The sequence below is a fragment of the Anomaloglossus baeobatrachus genome, chromosome 5, assembly GCF_048569485.1.
Source record: "Anomaloglossus baeobatrachus isolate aAnoBae1 chromosome 5, aAnoBae1.hap1, whole genome shotgun sequence".
Taxonomy (NCBI): domain Eukaryota; kingdom Metazoa; phylum Chordata; class Amphibia; order Anura; family Aromobatidae; genus Anomaloglossus; species Anomaloglossus baeobatrachus.
Window position 1 is genome coordinate 494,544,149 of NC_134357.1, and position 9,026 is coordinate 494,553,174.

General features: G+C 46.1%; 1 pseudogene; it reads left to right on the plus strand.

Moving 5' to 3' along the window:
• The first annotated feature begins 2,810 nt into the window (after positions 1-2,810).
• Positions 2,811-5,872, plus strand: LOC142310417 (nuclear factor 7, brain-like; annotated as a pseudogene).
• The last annotated feature ends 3,154 nt before the right edge of the window (positions 5,873-9,026 follow it).

The following is a 9,026-nucleotide window of genomic DNA, read 5'->3' on the forward strand; positions in this document are numbered from 1 at the left end:
TGGAGGACAATGGGGGAGCATTATAATATATGGAGGACTATCGGGGTGCATAAAATTATATGGACAAATATGGGATGCATTATAATATATAGAGGACTATGCGGGGTGCATTTTAATATTTGAAGACTATGAGGTGCATTATACTCTATTGAGAGCTATGATGTGCATGATACTATAAGGAGGACCATGGGGGTGTGCATTATACTATATGGAGGGTTATGAGGTGTGCATTAAACTATATGGAGGACTATGAATGTGCATATGGAAGGCTATGTGGGGGCCATCATAATATTTGGAGGGCTATGGGGAGGCCAATATACAATTTGGAGGGTTATGTGGTGACCATTATAATATTTACAGGGGCATAAGCCTACATACTTTCTGGAGGGCTATTTGAAGAACATTATTCTTTATACCGTGTGAAGGTTTGTGTGGGGTCCATCATACTGTGCGCAGGGATGTGTGGGGGTCATTTTACTGTTTGAAGTGCTAGTAGAGGCCATTATACAGTGTGGAGTGGTGTGGGGGCAATTATGCTGTATCTACAGCCATAACACTGCATGGAGGGCTGTCTGAAAGTCACAGTTGGCGGATCATACTGTTTTGGGTTCACCATATTTTGCCCGGAAAATTGAGGAGTACAGTAGGGTCATCAAACTGTGCGTGGGGAGGAATTTTCTTGTGGGGCAGTATTATTAGCATCATACTTTATGGCTGCTGAAAGGGGAATTTAGGGGCTTCGATAAGAGAAGAATTACTTTGTAAGGGCTGTAAAGTTGTGGGATATGTTATGTGACACAGACGAATATTTACTTATTTTTCAGGGGTGGGATGCCCAATTTGGAACTTCTGCTATGGGGCCTCCTGATTTCTATGTACGCCCCTGCTACACAGTGTTAAAATGTTGAAGATTGATCAGAATATACAATACGGTTCAATAAATTGCGTGTACACCTATTAGTTGGATCTACTTTGTACCAGAAATTTGTACATCCATTTTGGTGCACTGGCAGAAACAGACAGTGAAAGGCCTCTGTGCAAAACAGTATATTGGCCATTTGCAGCCAAATAGCTCCTCATAATGCACAACTTTTCTTGCTTCGGAGATGGGTGTAGCTCCCTTTCCTTTTGGACCTCTGTGCTGCTGCAATAATGGTATGTCCTCCCCTGTTTTTGTGCATACAGACTATTATTTCCCTTGTCTGTCCCGTCCATTTAGTCCTGTTGGTTTCCCCTACCTGTTGGTTCTGTCCGGTCAGTGCTTGTGACCGTGCCTGTCCGTGCTAGCCGAGCCTCCAGCCTCAATTACCTCGGTGGCACTCGCCACACCAGAGACTGTACCTGTCCGCCTGGCCATGCCTCCAACCTCAGCTACCTCTGTGGCCCTCGCCACACCAGAGACTGTGCCTGTCCATCTCAGCCATGCCTCCAGCCTCAGCTACCTCGGGGGCCCTTTCCACACCAGAAACTGTGCCTATCCACCCTAACCGTGCCTCCAGAATCAGCTATCTCGGTGGCCCTCACCACACTAGAGACTGCGCCTGTCTGCTCCGGCTGTGCCTCCAGCCTCAGTTACCTCAGTGGCCCTCGCCCCACCAGAGACTGTGACTGTCTGCCCTAGCCGTGCCGCCATCCTCAGCTACCTCAGGGGCCCTGACCACACCAGAAACTGTGCCTCTCCACCCTGGCCGTACCACCAGACTCAGCTAACTTCGTGGCCCTCGCCACCCCAGAGACTCTGCCTGTCCATCCCAGCCATGCCTCCAGCCTCAATTACCTCGGTGGCACTCGCCACACCAGAGACTGTACCTGTCCGCCTGGCCATGCCTCCAGCCTCAGCTACCTCTGTGGCCCTCGCCACACCAGAGACTGTGCCTGTCCATCTCAGCCATGCCTCCAGCCTCAGCTACCTCGGGGGCCCTTTCCACACCAGAAACTGTGCCTATCCACCCTAACCGTGCCTCCAGAATCAGCTACCTCGGTGGCCCTCACCACACTAGAGACTGCGCCTGTCTGCTCCGGCTGTGCCTCCAGCCTCAGTTACCTCAGTGGCCCTCGCCCCACCAGAGACTGTGACTGTCTGCCCTAGCCGTGCCGCCATCCTCAGCTACCTCAGGGGCCCTGACCACACCAGAAACTGTGCCTCTCCGCCCTAGCCGTACCACCAGACTCAGATAACTTCGTGGCCCTCGCCACCCCAGAGACTCTGCCTGTCCACCCCCTCCGTGCCTCCAATCTCAACTACCCCAGTCACTCTTGCTGTACCAGAGACTGTGACTTTCCACGCCGGTCGTGCCTCCAGCCTCAGACAACCTGGAGGTCCCAGCCTTGCTGGCTGTGCCATCTGCCTCTGCCACTCCGGTGGTCTCTGTCTATGATTGAGACTCAGCCCTGTCTACTCCTGTGTCTGCCGCTGTCCTGGGGGTCAGCTGCCACAGTCCCAATCTTTACCCCACAAAAGGGATAGGCCCAGGGTCTCCCTGTGGTCCAGTTAGTTCCCTTTAGCTTGCCGCAGTACCATCCCCGGTAGCGAGCGTGATACTATCCTATTAGATCGTATGGGGAAAGTGTCTTTTAAGGTCGGATACTATATGATTATATATACTGTATATAATTCTTCATTTTAATTTGCATATAAATTATTACAAAATACACAGAAACAAGTGAGGTTACATTTCTATGATTAGGATGAAATGAATATAAAGAGTTAACAGGGAGTGGAAATCATAACAAAGTTTCTAAAGTTGGATATATAAAACTTGAACACTCCTTGCGGAAGCTTTCAGTCTTTTCTCCCGTCTGCACACAAGTATGGCCTCTGCTGATCTGAAGGACGAGCTGACCTGTTCTATCTGCCTGAACCTCTACTCTGATCCCGTAACACTGAAATGTGGACACAACTTCTGCCGGGAGTGCATAGAAAGTGTGCTGGATACACAGAAGGGATCTGAAGCCTATTCCTGCCCTGAATGCAGAGCGAAGTTTCAGGAATGTCCTGTCCTGCAGAGGAACACCACGCTCTGTAAGGGCTCCGCCACACATCCGTGAAAACCACGTCCGTGTAAAACGGGCCGTTTTTCGGGTCCGTTTTCCGTTTTTTATGTCCGTGTTTATGGTATGTGTGGCCTGCGTGTGTATCCCGTATGCTAGCCGTATGTGCGTGTGGAATGTCCGTGTGTGCGTGAGTGAAATAACTGACATGTGTATGTGTTGTCCGTGTGAAATGTACGTGTGTGATGCAAAATGTCATTACTACATGTCGGAAGACAGAGTAGCGGGATGAGAATGAACTCGGGTGAACTTCACCCGACTTCATTGTCATGCCGCGGCTCTGTCTTTGTGCCGTGTACTGATTAGCGGTCACCTGTGAAGGATTCACCGGTGACCACTAATCCCCCGAGTGACTGAAGTGTCCCCCCCTCTCTCATACTCACCGTTCCCCGATCCCCGGCGCTGCACGGCGTTCACACTGCTCCGGCGGCTTTTTCTAATTTGAAAAAGCCGGCCGCCCATTAATCAATCTCGTATTCCCTGCTTTACCCGCCCACCGGCGGCTGTGATTGGTTGCAGTGAGACACGCCCACCACGCTGAGTGACAGGTGTCACACTGCACCCAATCACAGCAGCCGGTGGGCGTGTCTATACTGTGCAGTAAAATAAATAAATAAATAATTTAAAAAACCGGCGTGCGGTCCCCCCCCATTTTAATACCAGCCAGATAAAGCCATACGGCTGAAGGCTGGTATTCTCAGGATGGGGAGCTCCACGTTATGGGGAGCCCCCCACCCTAACAATATCAGTCAGCAGCCGCCCAGAATTGCCGCATACATTATATGCGACAGTTCTGGGGCTGTACCCGGCTCTTCCCGATTTACCCTGGTGCGTTGGCAAATCGGGGTAATAAGGAGTTATTGGCAGCCCATAGCTGCCAATAAGTCCTAGATTAATCATGTCAGGCGTCTAGGAGACACCTTCCATGATTAATCTGTAAGTTACAGTAAAAAAACACACACACCCGAAAAAAATCCTTTATTAGAAATAAAAAACACAAACAAATTCCCTCATTACCAATTTATTAACCCCGACAAACCCTCCATGTCCGGCATACTCCACGGACCTCCAGCGTCGCGTCCAGCTCTGCTGCATGCAGGTGACAGGAGCAGCAGAAGACACCGCCGCTCCGGTCACCTCCACGCAGCTAATGAGATGAGTAGCGCGATCAGCTGCTGTCAGTCAGGTAACTCACGGCCACCGCTGGATCCAGCGGTGGCCGCGGGTAACCTCAGTGACAGCAGCTGATCACGGAGACGGACTAACGGACATAACCAAAAACGCAAGTGTAACCGCTGAGATATAGTAACATTGGTGCACGTTTGGCCGTGTCTCCAGTATACACGGAAACGGACCAAACACGCACGTGTTTCACGGATGTGTGTTTCAAGCCTAACATAGTGGAGCATTTCATTTCTCAGGAGTAGCATGAGGAGGTATTTTGTACATACTGTATTCACACACCTGTGGTGGCTTCTAAAACATGTCTGACATGCGAAGCTTCTCTGTGTGATCTTCACCTGACTGTACACAGCAAGTCCCCAGAACATGTCGTAATCCAACCAACAAAGTCCTTCAAGAACAGATGTTCTCACCTTAAGAAGCCCCTCGTGTATTACTGCACTGATGATGCTGAGTGTTTGTGTATTTCCTGCTGTCTAAGTGAGGAGCACAGAGGACACAAAATCAGCTCACAGATCGAAGCCTTTAAACAGGAAAAAAAACAACTGAAGATTATTGAAGGACGTTTGATCCAAGAAAGAGAAGAGATTAATGAACAAATCCAGAGACTTCAAGATCAAATAATGCACATCCGAGAAAAAGCAGCCGGTATTGTGGAGCGAGTCGGTGTTCATATCGGAGACATCAAGAAGAAGCTGGATAGCTTGGAGAGACATGTTCTGAATGAGATCTCCAAACAACAAGAGCAGATGTCACTCTCGATCTCCAATGTGGTCCAACAGCTGGAATCAAAGGAGGACAATCTGTCCAGGAAACTGGCTACTATAGAGGAGCTATGTCGGATGACTGATCCTTTACTTTACTTACAAGCCGACAAAGATGACTTTACTGATATGATGGGGGATAACGATCCAAACCTAAAAGAGATTGAAATTGATGATCTGGCTGAAGATCTGATCTTTAAGAACCTGAATTCTGTGATGGTGAACATAATGTCAGACCTACAGGAGGGTTACTATGTGCAGAAGGCCTCAGGCATAGTACTAGATCTGAACACGGCTGCTAATGACGTACACATCTCCGATGACCTGAAAACTGCTTCCTGGTCAAAAATAAATCAAAGTCGTCCTGAGATTGAAAGCAAAAGATTTGAGGATTCAAATGTTTTAAGCACCAATGCTTTTTCAAAAGGAAGAGTTTACTTGGACATAGAGGTGAGCAAAGAGGGAGCATGGAGAGTGGGGATGGCCTATCAAAGCATAAGCAGAAAAGGACAGTATTCCTTTATTGGAAATAATAGCAAGTCGTGGGGTCTGTGAAGCTGTGAGAATCAATATTCAATAAGACATGACCAGAAAGAAATTCCATTAGCTTGTCGACCTTCGTGCTACAAAGTGAGGATATATCTGGATTATGCGGCTGGGCTGCTGTCTTTTTATGAGCTGGGTGACTCCATGATGAGACATTTATATACTTACAATGCCACCTTCACAGAGCCGCTATACCCAGTGATCGTTGTATGGGATAATGCTTGGGCTAGGGTCTTAAATTAAGCTACTTTCAAGATATCCTAATGCACATGCAATGTTAACAATGACCATGATTGGTTTTTAAATGACAATTTGATATGTTCTGAATGCTATGGGCAGCATATGGTACCAATTAAAAATGATACCTTGATTATGAATTGTGTTATAGCCTATTTCTTGTAGTGGGATCAATGTGTAAAATATGAAGTGTGATCCATCAAAAATGTGTATGTTTATTGCATTAAGGTCCATTTATGTATGACAAGGAACCAGCATAGTTTGTCCTCTTCACGATATGTGATGGACATTTAGGTCATATGTCATCTCACTGACTTTGATGCGGGCTCACACATTGAGCCTGCATCTTTCCTGACAGATGATGGCTGAATTATGCAGCTATTGCCTGCCTCTAACAGTTGATAATCTGTCAATTTTTGGCAGTTGCATTTAAGATGCATCGTGGGGTACCGATGGGTTGCCATAACAGCCAAGAGACTGCTGAAGACCCTTGTGCTAGTCATGATAGTTCCCCTGTGAAAGCCAGCGTTTAGCTTTCATTCATGGAAGACCGTGATTTCCACTATACATCTCTCCCTGTGTAAAGATTAAAGGGGGCTTTACACGCTGCGATATCGTTAGTGAATTATCGTCGGGTCACGGTGTTTGTGACGCACATCCGGCTTCATTAACGAGATCGCAGTGTGTGATACATACGAGCGACCTTAAACGATCGTAAAAGTGGTCAAAATTGTTTGCCGCGGAGAGGTCGTCCTGAAACCAAAAATCATTGTCTACTTATTAGCGATGTTGTTCCTCGTTCCTGCAGCACCACACATCGCTATGTGTGACACCGCAGGAGCGACGAACATCTCCTTACCTGCGTCCACCGGCAATGCGGAAGGAAGGAGGTGGGCGGGATGTTACGTCCCGCTCATCTGCGCCCCTCCGCTTCTATTGGACGCCTGCCGTGTGACGCCGCATGAACTGTACCCTTAGAAAGGAGGCGGATCGCCAGAAAGAGCGACGTCGCAGGGAAGGTAAGTCCGTGTGACGGGGACTAACGAGGTTGTGCACCACGGGCAGCGATTTGTCCGTGTCGCACAACCGACGGGGGCGGGTACGATCGCTAGCAAGATCGCAGCGTGTAAAGTACCCTTAAATGTCTTGGGAACAACATGATTCTGTATGACGACAGATATAGTAGAGATTATGTCCCCAGACGTTTCACATTGGCCCATATGTACAGGCATTCAAATGAATACTGATCAACTTGTGTATATTTGATTGGCACTAGTGATGAGCACTGAAATGCAAATTGAGCAGGTCGGACGGTCGAATGGGCTAGACTCTAGTAAGAAGTATAATTTTAAGTCAATGGGAATCTCAAGTATTTTTCCTGAAGACTCTAACAGGAGGGGCGGGGGTGGGGCTAGAAAATCGCTGGAATGGATGGAAACAGTACGAAAATGGAATGTGAACAGCATGGGGAAGTCGCCTGGACACATCTGACTCCCAGGTCACTGCTGGGGACTAAATAAATAATTACAAATAATGATGTGGGGCCCCCTTTATGTTGATAAACTTTCAAGGTAAAGCAGACAGCTGGGGGCTGGTATTATCAGACTACTAAGCTCCAAGGTTATTTAGCCCTTTCCAGCCTAAAAATGCCAGCCCGCAGGCACCTCAGAAGTGGCACATCACATGGTGCTTTGCCCAGCTCTTTCTATTGCCCTGGTGCAGTGGAAAACGGAGTAATATTTTTTGGGGTTGATATCAGCTGTGTAATGTCAGCTGGCATCAAGCCAAGGGGTTAGTAATGGAGAGTTGTCTATCTATTATTTCATGTTTTGACTTTATTTTATTACTGGGTTAGAAATGGGGGTGTCTGATAAATGCCTCTCCATCTAACACCAGGGCTTGATGTCAGCTGACCTGAACCCCCCAAAATATTACAACGATTCCCACCTCACCAGGGCAATTGGGAAAAGCCAGTCAAAGCAAAAGAATTGACACATCTAATGTGATGTGCCAATTCTGGGGCGGCTGTGTGCTGGTGTTTTTAGACTGGGAAGGGCTAAATAACCATGGACCTTCCCAGCCTGATAATTTCAGCCCCCAACTGTCTGCTTTACCTTGGCTGGTTATCAAAAAATAGGGTGGACCCCTGTCTTGTTTTTAAATTATTTATTAGGTTAAACAAGGCTAAAAACATCCTTTATTGCTACATGAATGGCACAAAAGGGTGCAAGTGTACAAACCCTCTGACCCTATCTTTTATACTGAAGGGTCTAATGAGCATGGGAAAAGGTCATTATGAAGGGAGATGAAGCTGTGACTTCTCTATACACAGCTGAGAAGTCATTGTAATCCCTCCTCTCCTAGTATGGACCCTTGCTGAAAACTCTTCCTGAAAGGACAGTCTGTATTAAAAAAAATGCTCCAGTGACCACTGTGAAAATTGCATATGTCTTTTTTTTCTTTTTTTTTTAAACAAAGATTGTGATATTGGGAAAAATGCCATAATTTAAATGAGCTCATTATGAAGGCTTCTTAACCGAAACGCATAATCTTTCATTATCTTTTGGGACTGCATTGAACATATTGCCTGGATTTTTTTAATATTTTTTATATGAGACTTTAAATAAAAGTTAATTTTTATCCCACACTTGGATATGATCCCTCGCTGGAGTTTTTTCTCTACCATATTGGTGTTGGCAGCTCCTGCTTCTCCGGGCGTGGATCATCTGAGGATCTCTTCTAATCACACGACAGAACTGGTGAGCTAATATATCTTTTTGCTATTTATAATTTAGATGACAATAAAAAATCTATGGAGCACAAAAAAAAACAGATTTAAACAATAGATCATTTTCTGACAATAATTTATTTTTAAGATGGGTAGATAAGACTGTGGTTCCACCTCTTGATCTAAAGCTTGACGTCTCTTATGGTGACAGTCTTATCTTTGGATCGGTATCTTTCTATTTCAGTATGTGAGCCACTTTTAGGATTTATGCCTAATTTTGTTAACTCTTATGATTTTTCCTTTCCCATTTTACAATGGGGAAAAATAAGTATTTGATACACTTCTTATTTTGCAAGTTTTCCCACCTACAAAGAATGGAGAGGTCTGTAATTTCTATCGTAGGTACACTTCAACTGTGGCAGAATCCTCAAAAAAAATCCAGAAAATCACATTGTATGAGTTTTAAATAATTAATTTGCATTTTATTGCATGAAATAAGTATTTGATCACCTACTGTA